This window comes from Lissotriton helveticus, chromosome 6 (genome assembly GCF_964261635.1).
Source record: "Lissotriton helveticus chromosome 6, aLisHel1.1, whole genome shotgun sequence".
Taxonomy (NCBI): domain Eukaryota; kingdom Metazoa; phylum Chordata; class Amphibia; order Caudata; family Salamandridae; genus Lissotriton; species Lissotriton helveticus.
Genome location: NC_136067.1, coordinates 285,262,624 through 285,279,576, shown reverse-complemented (window position 1 = coordinate 285,279,576; position 16,953 = coordinate 285,262,624). Strand labels below are relative to the sequence as shown.

Genomic DNA, 16,953 nt, shown 5'->3' with positions numbered 1-16,953 from the left:
ATTGTTGTTTTTTGCTCTATTGGAAAATGGCCGACATTATAACTCTTAATAACCATTCTTTAGTGTCCCGGTTTAGAAGACATGAACATTCTTTACTTAAATAATCATTTTTGTGTATCGAGACAATGTCAATACGAAAACATGATGTAAATAAGCAGTAGAGAGTTAGCGCTTATTCGGACAATGTTTCAACAATTAATGTATGGCCATTCTATTATTATAATAGATGTCGAGTTCTGTTTGTCTTCCCACTTAAAGATGGCCGACACGATAATACCACGTGATCGGACGAAACGGTTAACACGCTAGCAACACCGAGAAGATCCCCGAATCTACGATATATTTAATCACAACCAACAGGCGAACATTTTTTCTATCCTGTGGGTGACCGTGATATAATAGTCTCTCCCTGTAAATAACATCTCCTGGGGTTATTTGACCCCTGACCCCGCACACGGGCTTCTTAAACGCGACCGGGGAGGGTCAGGGAACACACCAAAACCCGGAAGCTGTGCGGACGTATGATGACAGGGAGGCCATAATTTGTAATCAAGGTATGTAATGACTACGTAACGGGTACTCGTTTCCCGTTAAATTTAAAAAAAAAAATGTTAATATGTGAACCCGGGACATTTGCCTTCAAGCTCCCGACAGGGTTTGGCTAAGCTTAATCGTTAATGGTAGGGAGCCTTTTATCTTTGAAATTAACATGCCCATGCTATTGTATCATATCCTATAAGTTAAACATAACGTACAAGTATGGTAAAGTTACTCGGTTGGTAGATAGGGCTCAGATATCTTTATTTTCATTTTTATTTTTATGTCTTAGTAAAATTGGCGCCAACTTCCAGATGGACTACAATATAGAAGTAGAGCCTGCTCAATATTGCGCAAGGTGTGTTGAGGAGACGGGTTATTATCGAGGTCTCGTGGTTCTCAAGCCTATGTGTTAGACTGTATGAATAATGGAAATAGCCTGACTCTTTAAATAGGAATCATTCCAGTTTCGAATAAAAACCAAACAGAATATAAAACATAATAATACCATCCTGTTTTTTTCCTGTAGACCGTTTTATGAAAGTTAAGAAACATACGGTTTGGGCATAACAAAGAAAAAGAAGCCAGCCACCCGAAGCTCGTATGCAGCATGAGATTAATGTACTGCCAGATCCCAGTATAGGACCACGCTTAATACCCCATAACAAGGTAGAGATTGATCTAAAAAATCCTTTTGGTTTTCACTAAAAGACATCGGGGTAGTAGAGAGTATACTATGTAAACGAAATCTTGTATTTCTGTCCATCTAGTGTTGTCTATATTATCACGAAAATATATACACGGTGGTCATCACTTGCACAGCTTCCTCCTTATCCATGAGGGACTATCTACAGGTACGGCTCTTGAAAATGCTCTAAAGTTCGAGTCCATTGATTAGATATTACTATTACTCTAAGAAATGTATTTATGTGTTTTGATATAGGTGGATTACTCTAAGACTAACGTCGAGAATTGACAACAGCGCAATTGATTAAACAGCTTTGTCCTTTTTAAACAATACTAAAGACTAGCCCCCAGAGACTAGAGGTATGTGGTTTACCTACACAATTGATATTTCTTAACTTGATGGACAAATAATTAATATGATGCTGGTCACTACAATTGTAAGTGATAATAGCAAATAACATGAATATATGAGAGGGTGCAATTAGTTTATGAAAAGTAGCCGTACTTTTTTAGACGTAATATGGCACTCCAAGAGATATCAATGATTCTATATAAATGATTGAGGGTATGTAATGTTTTTTATATTATGAAGTACCTAGACCGAATTGTTTTTTGTACTACAACAACACTTAACGTCAGTATTAGTAGTGAGCCTGTATATTTAGTATTTTTAATATATGTATTTCTTCTGTAGAGAAAACCGTCCTGAAGAAGGTGTCACATCCGCACAAGCACCGAAATGCTGCGTCGACTTTTAATGGTTTTTCTACGAATGTACTGTATATTGTGTTATTTATGTATTGTGTATAAGGCTAAGCCTTGTTTTTTAAGAATAAATATCTGATCTTTTTTTAATAATGGATCAGTTTCTTGTGTATTGAAGCTGACAGTGCTCCCCTGACGTTTTTGTGTACATATATGTTTTTTATTAGAATGTGAATCTGTTTGTTCCCTATGGAGATTAGTTTGTCCACTTAACTTGGGCTTTTATTCATACTCAGGTAACTGTTACATACTGCCTCTTATATGTTTTACTATAGCAGACGGTAGTGATCTCAGAGCGATACTTTAGATCCTGAAATAGGGACCTGTTTTGTTTTGATTCAAACTATACCCCGTCCCTTATTGGATTTGAGGGCACCTCCTTTTTGTGTTTAAAAACATGATCCACTACCACCAGAATAAACCTGTGCCCAGGGGATCCATTGGTCCAACAATGTCTATCCCAACTCTTTCAAAGGGAACCCCTACCACAGGTAGTGGTATTAGGGGGGCCATTGTGGTGCCACCTGATCTGCCACTGGCTTGGCAGGTGACACAGGAGCGACAAAACTCCTTGGTATCTTCTGACATGTGTGGCCTGTCCCAAGTCTTGTTCTGGCCAAGATGTCCTGCTAAGGGAATATCATGGGCTAAGGTAAGAAGGAAGCCCCTGAATGCCAAAGGTATGACCAACCTCCTGGAAGCACCAGGCTTGGGGTCTCTAGCCTCTGAATAAAGGAGCCCTTCATCCCAATACACTCTATGGGTACCTGTAGCATTCCCAGCAGCCGCTTGCTGTCTGAGGGGTTCAAGAGAGGGGCAGTCCAATTGCGCTTGCCTCAGGTCTGCCCTTGAAGGTCCCCCTGTCCCAAGAAACTCAACCTGATCAGGCTCAAGCTCTTCTATGACAGTTCCTTCTTGGGTCTCCCAGTCAGTTTCCTTGGAGGACTGATCCTCATCCTGAGGCAAGGGGGAAGGCACTGCCTTAACCCTACTGCTCTTTCTCTTGGTAGGGAACTGGTCCATAGTTTCAGGATCCAGGGCCTATTCAGTTTTGCACTTTTTGGCCTGTGACCTGGTCACAACAAGAACATGTGCTGATATACCTAGCATCGCTGCATGAGTCCTATACTCCACTTCAGACCAGACTGAAGATTCCAGATCATTGCCCAACAAACATTCTACAGGGAGGTCTGAACTAACAACAACTCTTTTGAGGCCAGTTACCCCTCCCCAGGAGAAATTAACAATTGCCATACTATGGGTGGTAGTGACATAGCTTGCATTGGTCACTAGGTAATTCTCACCTAGTATAAACTGTCCAGGGTCCACAAAGTTAGGTGTCACCATGATGACACTGGCACATGTGTCCCTGTAGGCCCGAGCCACTTTATTGTTAATCAAAGGAGTCTGTCTGTACTTGCCCAAGTTACTGGGGCTCACAGTAGAGGGCATAGCCATGTCCACATCACAGACAAGAACAGCTTGAGTTGGTATTCTGACTAGGCCAGAATCCATCTCAGTTCCCAGGGTTAACCCTACTACACCCTTCTGTTGAGAACCACCACTATTAGCTGTACTAGGGGGAACAGTTGCCTTAGGGGCAATGGTGGCTGGAGCTGCCTCCTTCTTGGTGCACTCACTGGTCCAGTGAGTATTAACCTTACAAAAATTACACCATGGTTTCTTCGGACCTTCTTTCTTTTTGGATTTCTTGGAACCCCCCTCATTAGAAGCTTTTTGGGGACCTGGCGAAGACTTCTGGTCTTTTGCTTTCTCCCCACCCTTTTGGTCTTGCTTCTTCTGATCGCCACCTTGGTTCTGTATCTTCTGCTTCACCCTGGTTCTGACCCATTTGTCTGCCTTCTTTCCCAATTCTTGGGGAGAGGTCAGATCAGAGTCAATCAGGTGTTGATGCAATAACTGGTTCTGACAATTATTAAGAATTTGTTTTCTCATAATCAAATGATACAATCCTGTATAGTCTTTGACCTTACTGCCCAGTAACCAGCCTTCCAGAGCCTTAGTGGCACAATCTACAAAGTCAGTCCAGTCCTGAGTCTGTGTCTTCTGGGTGTCTCTGAACAGCAACCTATACTGCTCAGTGGTTAATCCAAACCCATCTATCAGAGCACTCTTCAGGACAGTGTAGTTGTCAGCATCCTCATCACTAACTGTGAGGAGCTTATCTCTGCCTTTATCTGAAAAGGAGAGCCATAGTATGGATGCCCACTGACTCTGGGGTACCTGTTGTACTTTACAGGCCCTTTCCAAAGCAGTTATCCACTTGTGGTTGTCATCCCCACTCTTGTAGGGAGGGACAATCTTACTTAGGTTTCTATGGTCATATGACCCTTCCCTATTCCTAGGGATATTGCTGCCACCAGTGGAATATAATCCACTCAACCTTTGCTCTCTAGCAAGAGCCAGGGTCTCTTTGGCAAGGGCAATTTCTTGCCTCGTGATCCTAAGCTTGACTTCCCTCATCCTAGCTTTATGCTCTCTTCTCTGAGGGGAAGTCATTCTCCCCATTGCTGAGGTGTCTGACCCTATTGAGTCACCAGAGTGGTTGGATTCACTGGAAAGTGATCTCCCCCTTCTGTGCTCAGTGTTAAGCCTACTTGGGGGCCTGGTTTGGATTCTCTCCCCTCCAGCCCCATGTAGTCTTAGGTTGACCTGGTTCAGTTCTCCAACTTGGACCTGATCATCATCCTCTTCATCATCAGTACCCCCTTGATGGTTATCATGGGAATCCTCTGTTGAGGGATGCCGCCCCCCACTCCACTACCTGTCTGATCTGGGGTTGCTGCCTTTTCGGTATCATGCTCCACTAATAGATCTATCAGGTTCCTCAGGGTTGGACTCTGTCCTTGTCTCAGTTTCCTGAGTGAACATAAACTTCTAAGTTCATTAAAAGTAAATGTATCATAGTATCATAGTGAGAAGGTGCCCTGGGAGGGTCAACTTCTGCTGGGAGAGACACACTAGGCTCTCCTCTTAAGGACATTTTCTAGTGATGTGTGTGTGTGTGCACCTACCTACACTAAGTGTTATCTACTAGAACCTCTCTAGGAGTTGTAGTCAGGGTGTGCTAGGCCCTTTGCTCTACAACAACTAAGTTCAGTAGAACTTAAGTATTATAAGACTTGATTTATATGTACCTCTAGGTACCTTAATGTGATCTTTCAAATGATATCTTATATCCCAACCGCTGCACACCAATGTGAGAAGTTAGCCTGGCATATGTTGTCCACTATTCTAGTGGGCACCTTGCACCAGTCTAAACGACCCTTATGATGGTGGTTGTAAAGTCAACCTTATAGATCAGCTATCCTAGTGGTAGCATGGACCAGCAGTCTTAGGCTAAAACTTCAGAGAGCATGTGAAGCCAGCTGTTTTACCGTATATAATCCCTTGAATACCAAATGAAAGGACACCACACAAGGTATATATCAAATATATATGTATTTATTACTAACACAACCCCTCTGCACTCTTTATGAGGTCAGGGTTCGAGATACGTTACAAGTTACTCATTTAGCATACTATAAGTTGCACAAATACAATTCTGCCCTAGGGGCCTCACGAACCGTATACTAAGTAATTGGACCACTTCAGGAATAGTGAATAGGCCTAGGGCCTAGGGAATCGCTGGGGCTACTCTACAGAACCAAAGGTTAGGAAGTAGGAGACCCACGTGAGACGCATGCAGTGTGGGAACACAGTCGCGAGTTACCATCGAGTTATAATGGGAACGTAAAAGTTACAAAGTAGTAGATTAAGGACACTTCCGGATGGACTACGGTAAAACCCTTTTAAACTAGGACACTTCGAGAGTCAACACCCACGGGAGCACCAGAGTACTCGAGTTACCTCACCCAGGAAAGCCTGTTGCATAGGTGATTTTTCGTGTCGGGTTTCGTCGCTGTTTCCTATGGAGAGCTGCAAATAAGTGCTGCAGGCGACCAGGAGAAAAGTGTACGGGTGGATCCAAGGGTGGATCAAAGATGAGAAGAACCTGAAAGCAGAGGGGACAGAGTCTGGGTCACTAGCCAGTGACCAGGAAGGAACCAGGAATGAACCAGGCGATGTCGAGATGCAATCAGGTGAAGAGGTGAAGCTTGTCTCTGCAGCCACGAGGACCAGGAGGCGTCGACCATGACCAGGAGCTGGATTCGAGCTGTCCCACGAAGGATCTAGTTGACTGCGGTGTCGGTATCCGGATTGGACCCAACAAGCCTTGGCAAACACAATCCACGCAGGAAGGGAAGATTGGCTTCAGGTCAGACCAGCAAGGTCTGGGGAGCTTCTCCTTTGCAGGGAAGCTGGAGCAAGCTCGGAGCAACCAGGCAAGCAGTACAGTTTCACAAGAAAGTCTTCGGAGGGCTAACTATCCAACGGGCTAGCAACCAGGAAGACGCGTCTAGCTGAAATGCAGGAGCAGGCCCCACGCGGCACTCGTGGAGTGTGGAGGGCTGAGTTTCGGTGCAAATGGTGCTCGGGTCTGGGGCTTCTCAAACCCCAATGCACAACTTCGAGGGTGCCTCAGAAGCTGCACGGTTTAGCAAAAATGGAGAACTTATACTCCGGAATTTACTACAACGTTGGATGATTTCTACAGAACATTGACTTACACATTGTGTGTTGTTATAATTTGAGTGCGCAGGACTTTTGTGAATTTGCTGTGGATGTGGGTCGAAGTCGGAGAAGTCTGGAAGTCCAGTTCCTGAGTCGCTGAGTCTTCGGGTTCCGGCAGGAGCGTCGACAAAGCAAACCGGCAAGTTACTGGTGGTGCCTGTTTGCACAGGGTGGTCACTCCTTGACCAAAGTCTTCACTCTTCTAGTCGGTATAGAACGTTGAAGGTCCAAGAGTTCCGTTTCAGTCCAGGATAATCTAATGTCTCCAGACACAGCTCCTACCTTTATACTGATCTAAGGGGCTGGATTACCTGCTAGGTCCCTCCTATGGGTGGACCCTGAGAAGGGGGTGGTTACACCCCTTTCTCTTTGTCCAGTTTGGCGCCAGAGTGGGGCTGGAGTGCCACAGCAACTGGTTTGAACCGGGATATGCATGGAGCACCTTGTGTGCCCCAGGCAGTGTCTCATTTTGCAGCCCCCCCCTGCCCCAATACACTAAAAGCCTGTCTGGGGAGATGCTAGCACCTCCCAAGGCAGGAAAGCTATTGTCCAGGCCTCCCCTGCCGGAGTTTAGTCCAGCAGCAGGAGGTCAGACTCGTGTCTGTGGCAGCAGCATCCATTTTGTAATGCTGAGGCTCTGTTTAACTTTAACCAGGTAAAGCAGTAACTACATGTCTTCTCCCTCTAGAAGGGTGGAATGCTACCCCTGCCGCCAGAACTGCCGCCAGAACTGGCGGGGGCGGGTAGTATTCCAAAGTGTTTGACACCTTACACAACATGTTTTGATGAAGCCAAACCAAAGTTAGCAATAACAGCGAGGATTATAATGCACTTAAGAGTATATGGTATGGCTATATCATAGAACAGAACAGCTATAAGGACATGGTTCCGAAAGCTGCAGAGGGGCTCAGCTCATGCTAGAGCACCCTCTCACATAAAACCAAGCACTCTGCCTTCAGCATTGTCAAGGCCGGCCATAGGAGTGACTTATAGTTATATATGTGTCTATATATAAGGGTCGATATAGGTATACTATATCTAAGCAAGGGGTGATTACACCTCCTTGCCCAAGCTAAGTGATCAGCCTGTGGTGTCAGTTTGGATGGCCAGCCAGGGGTGGCATAATACATGCTGCAGCCCCTTGTAGGCCTAGGATGCACCTATGCCCTGGGTACCTATGGTACACTATACAGGAACTCACAAAGGTGACCCAATTCCCAATTAGGTATGTATCAATTTAGAGAGAGAACAGCTGGGCTGTGGGTCTGATTAGCAGGCCCACAGCCACACTAAAGTCGAAAAACCAGAAAATCACAGCAAAAAGTGGGGGTGACCATAGGAAACAGACCCTACTCTCCTACACTCACTTCTTGGAGAAATGCGCACAGCTGCGCACTCCTACAACACTGAAAAAATGACGAAAGCCAGTGTACCAAATTCTAAAGCTTTGCACCCACGGTGGATATAATGGGCTGCATCATTGACATCTCCGGATGTCACGTTTATTTTCGATGCCTCCTTCCAGTCACAAGAGTTTTTGCAGTATAAGTTTGTTCATCCTGCTCCGTTGACTATGCGGCCTTTGGAAGATTTCCATTGTATCATTTACACTGATGGTTCAGCGCAAGTTATGCATGGGTCTAAGCACGCATACGTCTCAGCTTGCGCCATTGTGGTTGGTACCATGGTGAATGATGAATTCAAGTCCGATGTCGTACATATGCAGAAATTAGGGGACTTTACCGCCCAATTGGCAGAGCTCCGTGCTCTGATGCATGCATTGGAGTACGCAGATCCTGGTGTGACTACTCTCATTGTGAGTGATTCTTACTACTGTGTCCAGTCTTACAATGAAGACCTGTTCTTTGGATTCAGAATGATTTTCGTGATTCCAAAGGTAGCACAATGAAACATAAAATGATCTGGGTCCGAGTGGCTGAACTCAAAGAGCAATTGCCACTCGTGTATGTAATTCATACTCTCGATCATCAGCGTGTGGGAGTACACGCTGTTGGCAATAGTTTGGCCGATGAGGCCGCAAAAACAGCAGTTTCGACATATTTGGTTGCAGCAGTTACAGGTTCCAAAAGTAAGATTTATGATGACATCTTGGCAGGAATTGCCACTACTGAGAAGGGAAGTAAATATCCTAAAGGGTTTCCTTCAAAGTATTCTTATCATTTAAGTCCTGATAAAGTTCCGTATGTGAAAATACCGGACGTTGGTGAAAGGTTGATTCCCAACGCGGACCACAGGTCCACACTGATTACAGCTGCCCACGAGGGTGTTGCGTCTGCGCATGCGGGCGTTTCGGCTACTGTATCTCAGTTACAACAACGTTTCTAGTGGCGGGACTGTACAAACAGACACGTGATTATGTCCTTCAATGTGACATTTGTCAGCAGATTAAACCTTCGATTGCTACGCGTCCGCCCCAGACACAGTTGTACATTTCTAATAGACCACTTGGTTGTGTTTATTTAGATCACTGTGGTCCTTTTTCCTCTGATACTACGTATAAGAACATCTTAGTTGCAGTTGATTCTTGCACACGCTTTGTTTAGGTGTGGCCACACCGCAGCGCTGATTCGCAAACTGTCATAAGAGACTGCGAATCTTTTTAGGAATTCTCGCCTATGACACCTTCCATTCGGATCAGGGTCCAGCGTTCGCCTCTAAGGCGTACAAGGATGCCATAAGTTCGTTGGGGGTCCAAGTCAAGTTTTCATCTCCATACAGACCTGAGGGTAATAGTGTTGTGGAATGAATGAACCGAGATTTAAAGTACTCTTTGAAAGCTAGGGTTATAGGCACTGGCAGGAACTGACTGGCCCAACTCAATAGCGTACAACGTGCACTTAATAATCTCCCTAGAAGGTCTCTGGGTGGGCGGATCCCATATGAAATGCTCTTTGGTATCAAAATGTTCGTCTCGGACCTTGAAGGTCTAAACTAGGCGGTGGTTGCTGCCCCCTTTGACATGGATGAACATTGTCATGTTTTACAGAATCTACAAGAGACGAGAAACTAAGGAACACTTGCCCTCCACTTCTGATGCTGCGTTGCAGATTCCGGTAGTTGGCTGGCTACCCCGAGTTGGAGAACTGGTTCGAGAGAAGATCGAAAACAAGAAAGAATTTGGTCCCTCATATCGAGCTCCAGTTCCTGTACTTGGCGTGCAGGGCACAAGAACATTCATTTTACCACCACTTCCAGGTCGTAAAGAGAAAAGGTACATCTCCATTGACAATGTCAAACTACACAGCGTGGCTGATTCTTCTTAGTATGACACCAGCGGTCTCCTGTCCATCTTTTTTGAGACATTCAGTTTTGGCCCCAGCTCCTAATACCAGGCCTGACGTTGCCCTCGAGATGCCAGCAGTTTCCAGTCATTTATTGAGTTCTCCACCTGCTGCTCGCCTTGATGAGACTGAATATACTTACCCCCACTGACTTATCGATGCCTGATTTGCAAACTTGTTTGGCTACAGAGTCCAGATTTTCATTTGACACTGACTCTAACACATCGAAGACCCCTTCAAAGATTTCTGTTTTTGCAACATGGTTTAAAAAACATTTTTTGATTCCTCCTTGGACCTACATTTGGTTGGTGCTTTTTTCGATTTACCTGTTCATGTCATTTGGATTTGTGGTTTATTTTTTCTGTCTTGTCAACGGACACTATGTTGAAGAAAGACCATGTATTCGACACAATAATGGAACATTGGCACCCCATTCCTCATCGCATAGATTGAAGAGGGACCTGGCTTTTGTTAATATTACTGCTGAATGGCCCGTCTTAGATGGGATTGTGTGGGATGCTATTAGATTTCAAATCCACGGACGCACAGAGGTTATTCATGTCCCAAATGTTCTAAGGGTTTCTATGGGTGATGTGGTTAAACAAAATATACGTTCTGATGATTGGGATGTTCAGGCCGTAGAAGCTTTGTTTTCTGATTTGAAATATTATGCTGACTGTGATGCTGAAGATTTGTATTTAGATTCCGCAAATTATGGTGATTTGTTTTGTTATCAACACTTTGGCATACACTACCTGCATAAGGCTAACACCAGGAGGAATATGAGTAATTATACACAATGGGAACATTGTCCCGCTCCTGTTGAAGGCAGCTCCCCTTCTCTTTTAAAGAGGTTCACTTACTGTACTGATTTTAATCAGTCAAATCCCAATGCATTTTACTTTAAAATGACCGAGAAGTCCACTTCCAAGGTTAGACTTACTCACACAAAATGATTATATTTGAAGTCCTTTCTAGACCAATTGGCTTTTGGGGGCTATGAACTGTGGAAGGATACAGTTGATCTTAAATCAGTTTGGGGTTCTAAAAGTTGGCAAGTGCAAGGCACTGAGGCTTTGCATCATGCATGTCTCATCCCGAACCATATGTTGTTTTTGAATTCTACAATTTCACAAACAACTTGCTTTGGATTGGCTACCACTAAAAAATTAAATGCTCCTTCTTTTCCTGAATTAGAGGAATACTCCGGCTGGGATAATAATACCAATTTTTCAATTAGGGACTTTACAGACGCTGTTATTGAATTCTACCTTTAACATATCTAGGTTGAATCCTAAGGGTTGTTTGCTGTGGCTCAAAAGTGCAGATTCTTGCCAGCATCGTTTTCTGGGTTTAGCTCAAGGCTATACTCAGGTTAGAGTGGATCCCCGTTTTGAAACTGGCCATTCTGACTACCTATTCTGTAGGCAAATTATGTCAGATTTGGCTCAAACATTCCACTTTAGAGTCAGTTAAGCTGAATTTATCTAAATTGACTGACAATGTTGATCTGAATGATTTTGTCAAGGGTCCGGCTTCCGGCAGATCGAAAAGATGGATATATGCTATTTACAACGAAGTTTGGAAACTGTCCCAGATTGAGGCTGCTTCTCGCATTAGGGCAATAGATCAAGCAAATTTAGAAAAAGTGCTAGCAGTTGTAGATAACAACATTAACACGCTTTCTTCCCGCATTTACACATTGGATAATATTGTTTAATCTGTTGTTGATATTATGCAAGATGATGTGTCTGTTTTGTACCATGGTCAAAATCAGTTGCGTTCCATTATGCAGTTTGCCTGGACTTTGCAGACATTTAAATCAGGGAAAGTTTCATGGCACTACATGAATACTTCATCTTTGTTTGCCCCTTTTTTCTTTTTTTTATAATTCTTTTTATAAAACAAGGCATCAAACAAAGAGAGACACAATACAGACGAATCACATTATAATCTGCAGCACATTTGCAAAGTAAAAGGGGGTGGGGTGGGGGGAGTAGAACCGAAGTACACACTTGTCAAAAGCTTCACGGGGATGAGGGAACTTCAAAGATTGAATTTCTAGGTGGTACACAAATCTCTCCTCTATATCAATTCCATTGATTCCAAATTAAGGCCCATTTTTTGGGATGCCCTCTTGCCATGTACACAGTTTTTTCTCGGAACATACTCCAGTCTAAGTCCTTTTTCCAGTTTTCGAGGTTGGGGGGTAACTCAGCACCCCATTGTTGGGCAATATTTCTTTTCGCTATCATATAGCCCAGTGTGGTCCACTGTGTCTGTGCAAATGTTGCTCAAGGGACCCTAGTCCCTGGTACGATGGCTCTTTACGTACTTTAAAGAGTGCGTGCAGGCGCGCTGAAAGAGAGTGGCGGAAAGCCTATGACACTGGTAAAAAAGTGTCATATCTCGCCACTATCAAATCTTACCATCGAGCGGTCTGCAGAGCGCGTGCGGCTTTTTACTCCTTCGAGTTCCGCAACAGCCTTAACCCTTCCAAAGCGATCTTTAAGGCTCTCAAAGATCTGATGGCAAAAAAAGCCCCTATTAATGATTTGGGTTCGGTTGCACAGTGTGAGGCCTTGGCGAATTTCTTCGTGGAGAAGGTCCAAGTCATCCGCCGTTATTTTTTCCACTTCCACACTGGATGTCGGACCTTCCCTTAGGCCCGAGGAACACATGGCTTTGCATACTCTCCCTTGCCTATCGTCTGAGAGTTTTAATCAACTGGCCCAACATATTAAGTCCGGTTCTCCGGCAGATCCGTTGAGACCAGCTCCTTTTAGGGACCCGTTGTCTATCGATTTTTTGCCGGTGCGCTCCCTGATTAACCTTTCGCTTTCCACTGGTATGGTTCCTGTTAATTGGAAGCATGCCGTGGTTACGCCCATTTTGAAGAAGCCTGGTTTAGATCCTCTTAAACCAGAGAACCACCGCCCGATATCGCTTCTCCCGTGGCCGGCGTAAGTCGTGGAGGCACATGTGAACAGAGTCCTTTCTGACCACCTTTTGCGGGCAAACATCTTAGACCCTACGCAGAATGGCTTCCGTGCTGACCACAGCACGGAGACAGCTCTTCTTTATATGGTGGAACATCTGCGCATGGTGTTAGATTCGGGTCAAACGGCGGCGCTTGTTTTATTAGATCTTAGCGCCGCCTTTGACACCGTCTCTCATAATATTCTTCTCCAGCGCCTGGAAGAAGCTGGTATCACAGGGACTGCCCTCCAGTGGTTCCGTTCCTTTCTTGCCGATCGTACTTTTTGCGTAGCCATTCCACCCCATCAGTCCAAATTCCATCCGCTGGACCAGGGGGTCCCCCAGGGATCCTCGCTGAGCCCCACGTTATTCAATCTGTACGTGAGGCCGCTGGCGGATGTCTTCAGACAGTGGGGCCTGACTATGGTCTCATATGCTGACGACACTCAGCTGGCGGTCACGCTCAGCGGGGACTCTGACTTCGATGCCCCTAGGTTCCAGAATGGGCTGAGGGCGCTTGCCAGCTGGATGAATCCCAACCATCTCCAGTTGAACGCAAAAAAAACTGAGATTATGGTCATCGGCAAGAAATCGGAACTATGGGGCGACATTTGGTGGCCTCCGGAATTGGGACCTACCCCGACTCCGGCAATGGAGACAAAAAATCTTGGTGTGTGGCTAGATCCCGCCCTTAGCTTTGTCTCCCATACCAAGAGAACGGCCGCCAGTTGTTTTGGCATTTTGCGAGGACTAAGACCAGCCTTGAAGTTTTTTGATGCCGCAACCAGGCAACTGGTGTTGCAGGCGACTGTGATCTCTCGGCTGGATTATGCCAGTTCTCTTTTGGTAGGGGTGAACCAAGCTGAAATTACACGTCTGCAACGGGTGCAGAACGCGGCAGCCAGAGCTGTGGTTGGTCTGCCCAGGTTTTGCTCCGCTGCCAATACTCTGAAGTCTCTGCATTGGCTCCCAGTCAAGCAGAGGATTCAGTTTAAAGTGCTCTGTTTGTCCTATAAAATCTTTAAGGGCTTGTCGGCTCCGATTCTTACGAATCTCTTGACGCCTTATGTCCCTGCCCGCGCCCTGAGATCCTTAGGCCAGGCTCTCGCAGTTGTCCCTCGGTTCAAGCTTAGCCGAGCTGGAGGCCGCTCATTTCGAGTTCGGGCTGTGGCCCTTTGGAATTCTCTTCCTTTAAAGATACGTGCGTCTGATAATCTCTTTTTATTTCGTAGGGCCATCAAGACTTTTTTATTTTCTTAAGCCTGTTCCTTTCTAGTCTGCTGTCTTTTTAGTTGTGTTGTGTTGGTTACCTTGTCAGGCGCCAGGACGCCCCTTTGCTGGGGCAGCTGTGCGCCGAATAAATGTCCATAACATAACATAACATAACATAACATTGTTTAGATCAGTAGGTTCCCATATATTGAGAAGGCATCTCCGCGCCTCCGGCAACAAAGAGACCCCCGTGACCTCCCGAATAGTATCATGAATCTTACCCCAATACTCAGCTATATAACAGCATTCCCAAAGGATATGTGAAAAAGTACCCTCTAAGCCACATTTACGTCGACACAATCCATCTTCCGACAACCCCATCAGCACTAGGCGGGGGCCAGTGACATACAGCCTGATTCATGTAGGTAAATTGCACTCGCAAAGGGCCAGATTCTGAGAATCTGGCCCTTTGCGAGTGCGATTTTTGCATTTGGTATTCATGATACCAAATGCAAAAATCGCTATGTAAGAATTCGCATATTTGCGTGGAATGGAATTTAAGGAATCTCTAATAGAGATTCCTCAAATGCTATTCATGACACAAAACAAAATAGCGATTTTGGACTTTTGGGGCCGCTATTTACCGACAGGTCAGACCTGTCGGTAAATAGCAAAAACTCAGAAAAATGCTTTTAAAAGCATTTTTCAAAGTTGCATGTAGCACACACACATGTCCTTTGGACATGTGTGTGCGCAACACCTGTCCAAAAGTGCATTTTAGGGGTGCTACAGGGCGTCCTTTGGACACCCCTGGCACCCTTAAAATCGCTATCTTAGTTGCGAGTAGCAAATTGCTACTCGCAAATCCCCATTCATTCCTATGGGCCTCTTGGCCCATAGGAATGAATGGGGAGTATTTGCGAGTAGCAAATTGCTACTCGCAAATAAAGAACATGTAGGAATCGCTATTTAAGTAGCAATTCCTACATGAATGCCGTTTTGCGTGTCCTCAATAGCGAATCGCTATGATTCGCTATTAGGGACACGCAAAACGGCATGTACATGAATCAGGCTGATAGACCCTGTGTAAAATCTTTAACTGTACAAGTCGCAGCCTTCAAGGTATAGCAACCATTTTTGGAGAGGATACAACTGATTGCCAATCTTCATCATCCAATTCTATCCCATCTCTTGTCACTTAACCCTTAGTTCCTTAAGTAGATCCGCCCTGTTATTGATTAATTTCTTATAGATCAGGGAGATCGTCTTGTCAGGGAGATGACCATCTAAGATTCTATCCTCAAGAGGCGATGCCTCCAGTAGCTCCTCCTCTAGAGGCAGAGCGGCCATTAATGAATGACGAATTTGCATATAGCGGAAATATTCCGCTCCTGAAAGCTCAAATTCTATCTGAATTTCTTCGAATGATTTGATCCTCCGCTGGCCCCACATGTCCCCCACAGTTGAAATTCCTATCAACTCCCATTTATCAAATCCCTTTGTTTTCCACAGCTTACCTAATCGTTCCAAATCAAAAACTGGGGTCGCAAGTGTCAGTTTGTCTTTCCACCCCAGAGAGCACGTGGCATCATGCCAGATTTTCACGGCATGTTTCGTCGGTCCCGTCAGACCCAGCTTCACCGGCTTAGAAGACAGTGCCCTCTTATAATTACGCCCCGGGAGGATCCATTTGTCCATAGCGTACCCTGGATCAGCGACGGGCCCATATGTTCAATGATTAATAGGAGCCAGCTGGGAGGCCCAGTAATAACGCTTGATATCTGGGAGGGCAATACCTCCGTCATACCACAGGAGCGTCAGCTTGGCTAACGCAATACGAGGCCTCCCTTCCCATAACAGACTACGTTGTAGTCCCTCTACCTCGCTGAAATAGCTTGTCGGCACTGCGTCTAAAGTATTTTGAAGGACATAGAGAAAGCGAGGCAGAGACATCAGCTTAAAAAGGGCCGCTCAGCCCAACAAAGAGATCGGGAGCTTTCGCCAATGAGTGGAGCCACTCCTAAGCCTCTGCAGAGGGGGAAGAAGATTTCCAACATATCTGGCTGTCGGGTCCAGAGAAACAAAAATGTCAAGATATTTAAAACCACACGTATCGATCTGAATGGGACAGTTCCTCAGAGGACATACAAAAGAGATTTACTCCAGTTAATGGAGAGTCTGGAGTTTTTGCCGAAAGAGGCGAGAACATCGCATACCACCATGAGGGATTTCTGAGGGGAGGTCAAATATAACAGAATATCATCCGCATATAAGGAGATCCGATTTTCCCACTCAGGGGACCATCGTATTCCACGAATTGATGGTTCCCAGCGGATCCAAGCCGCAAGGGGTTCCAACACCAGGGAGAAAAGGAGGGGGGAGAGGGGGCAACCCTGTCTCGTGCCCCGCCCCAGACGAAAGGTTGCCGAGACTCGTCCATTAACCACTACCTGGGCGAGTGGTTTAGGGTATAATAACCGCACCCAGCCAATAAAATCAAGTCTGAATCCAAATTTAGCCAAGACCGCCAATAAATAGGACCATTCAACTGTATCAAAGGCCATGGTTGCATCAAGGGAGGCGATCATGGCTGGTTCCTGCAAAGTATGAGCTCTGGCTATCACTCCATGTAACCTTCTTAATTTCAAGGCAGTATTTCTATGAGGGATAAATCCTGATTGGTCCGGGTGGACCAACCCACCTATTACCTTTATTAGTCTATTAGAGAGGATTTTGGCCAATATTTTGGGTAGATAAACAAGGAAGCTGTATATCCCGAAGCAACAAATGTCCACCTCTGGTCGATCCGAGACCGAGGCATAAACAGTTTGGAAAT

The 16,953-nt window shown here is 45.3% G+C and overlaps 1 protein-coding gene and 1 long non-coding RNA gene across 6 annotated transcripts in view; one reads left to right on the top strand and one right to left on the bottom strand.

Moving 5' to 3' along the window:
• Positions 1-16,953, bottom strand: part of LDAH (lipid droplet associated hydrolase) — a 1,444,635-nt gene that overhangs the window by 555,621 nt on the left and 872,061 nt on the right. The gene's annotated exons all lie outside the window — the stretch shown is intronic.
• LOC144762506 (uncharacterized) overlaps positions 1-16,953 on the top strand; it is a 305,326-nt gene that overhangs the window by 56,875 nt on the left and 231,498 nt on the right. The window contains exons 2-5 of one of the 2 annotated variants that reach the window (XR_013596102.1): positions 1,067-1,206; positions 1,308-1,391; positions 1,481-1,584; positions 1,919-1,998. This is a non-coding gene — a long non-coding RNA (uncharacterized LOC144762506). Of the gene's footprint in view, positions 1-1,066; positions 1,207-1,307; positions 1,392-1,480; positions 1,585-1,918; positions 1,999-16,953 lie in introns of those variants that run through there. The other variant, XR_013596101.1, reaches the window with a different exon arrangement.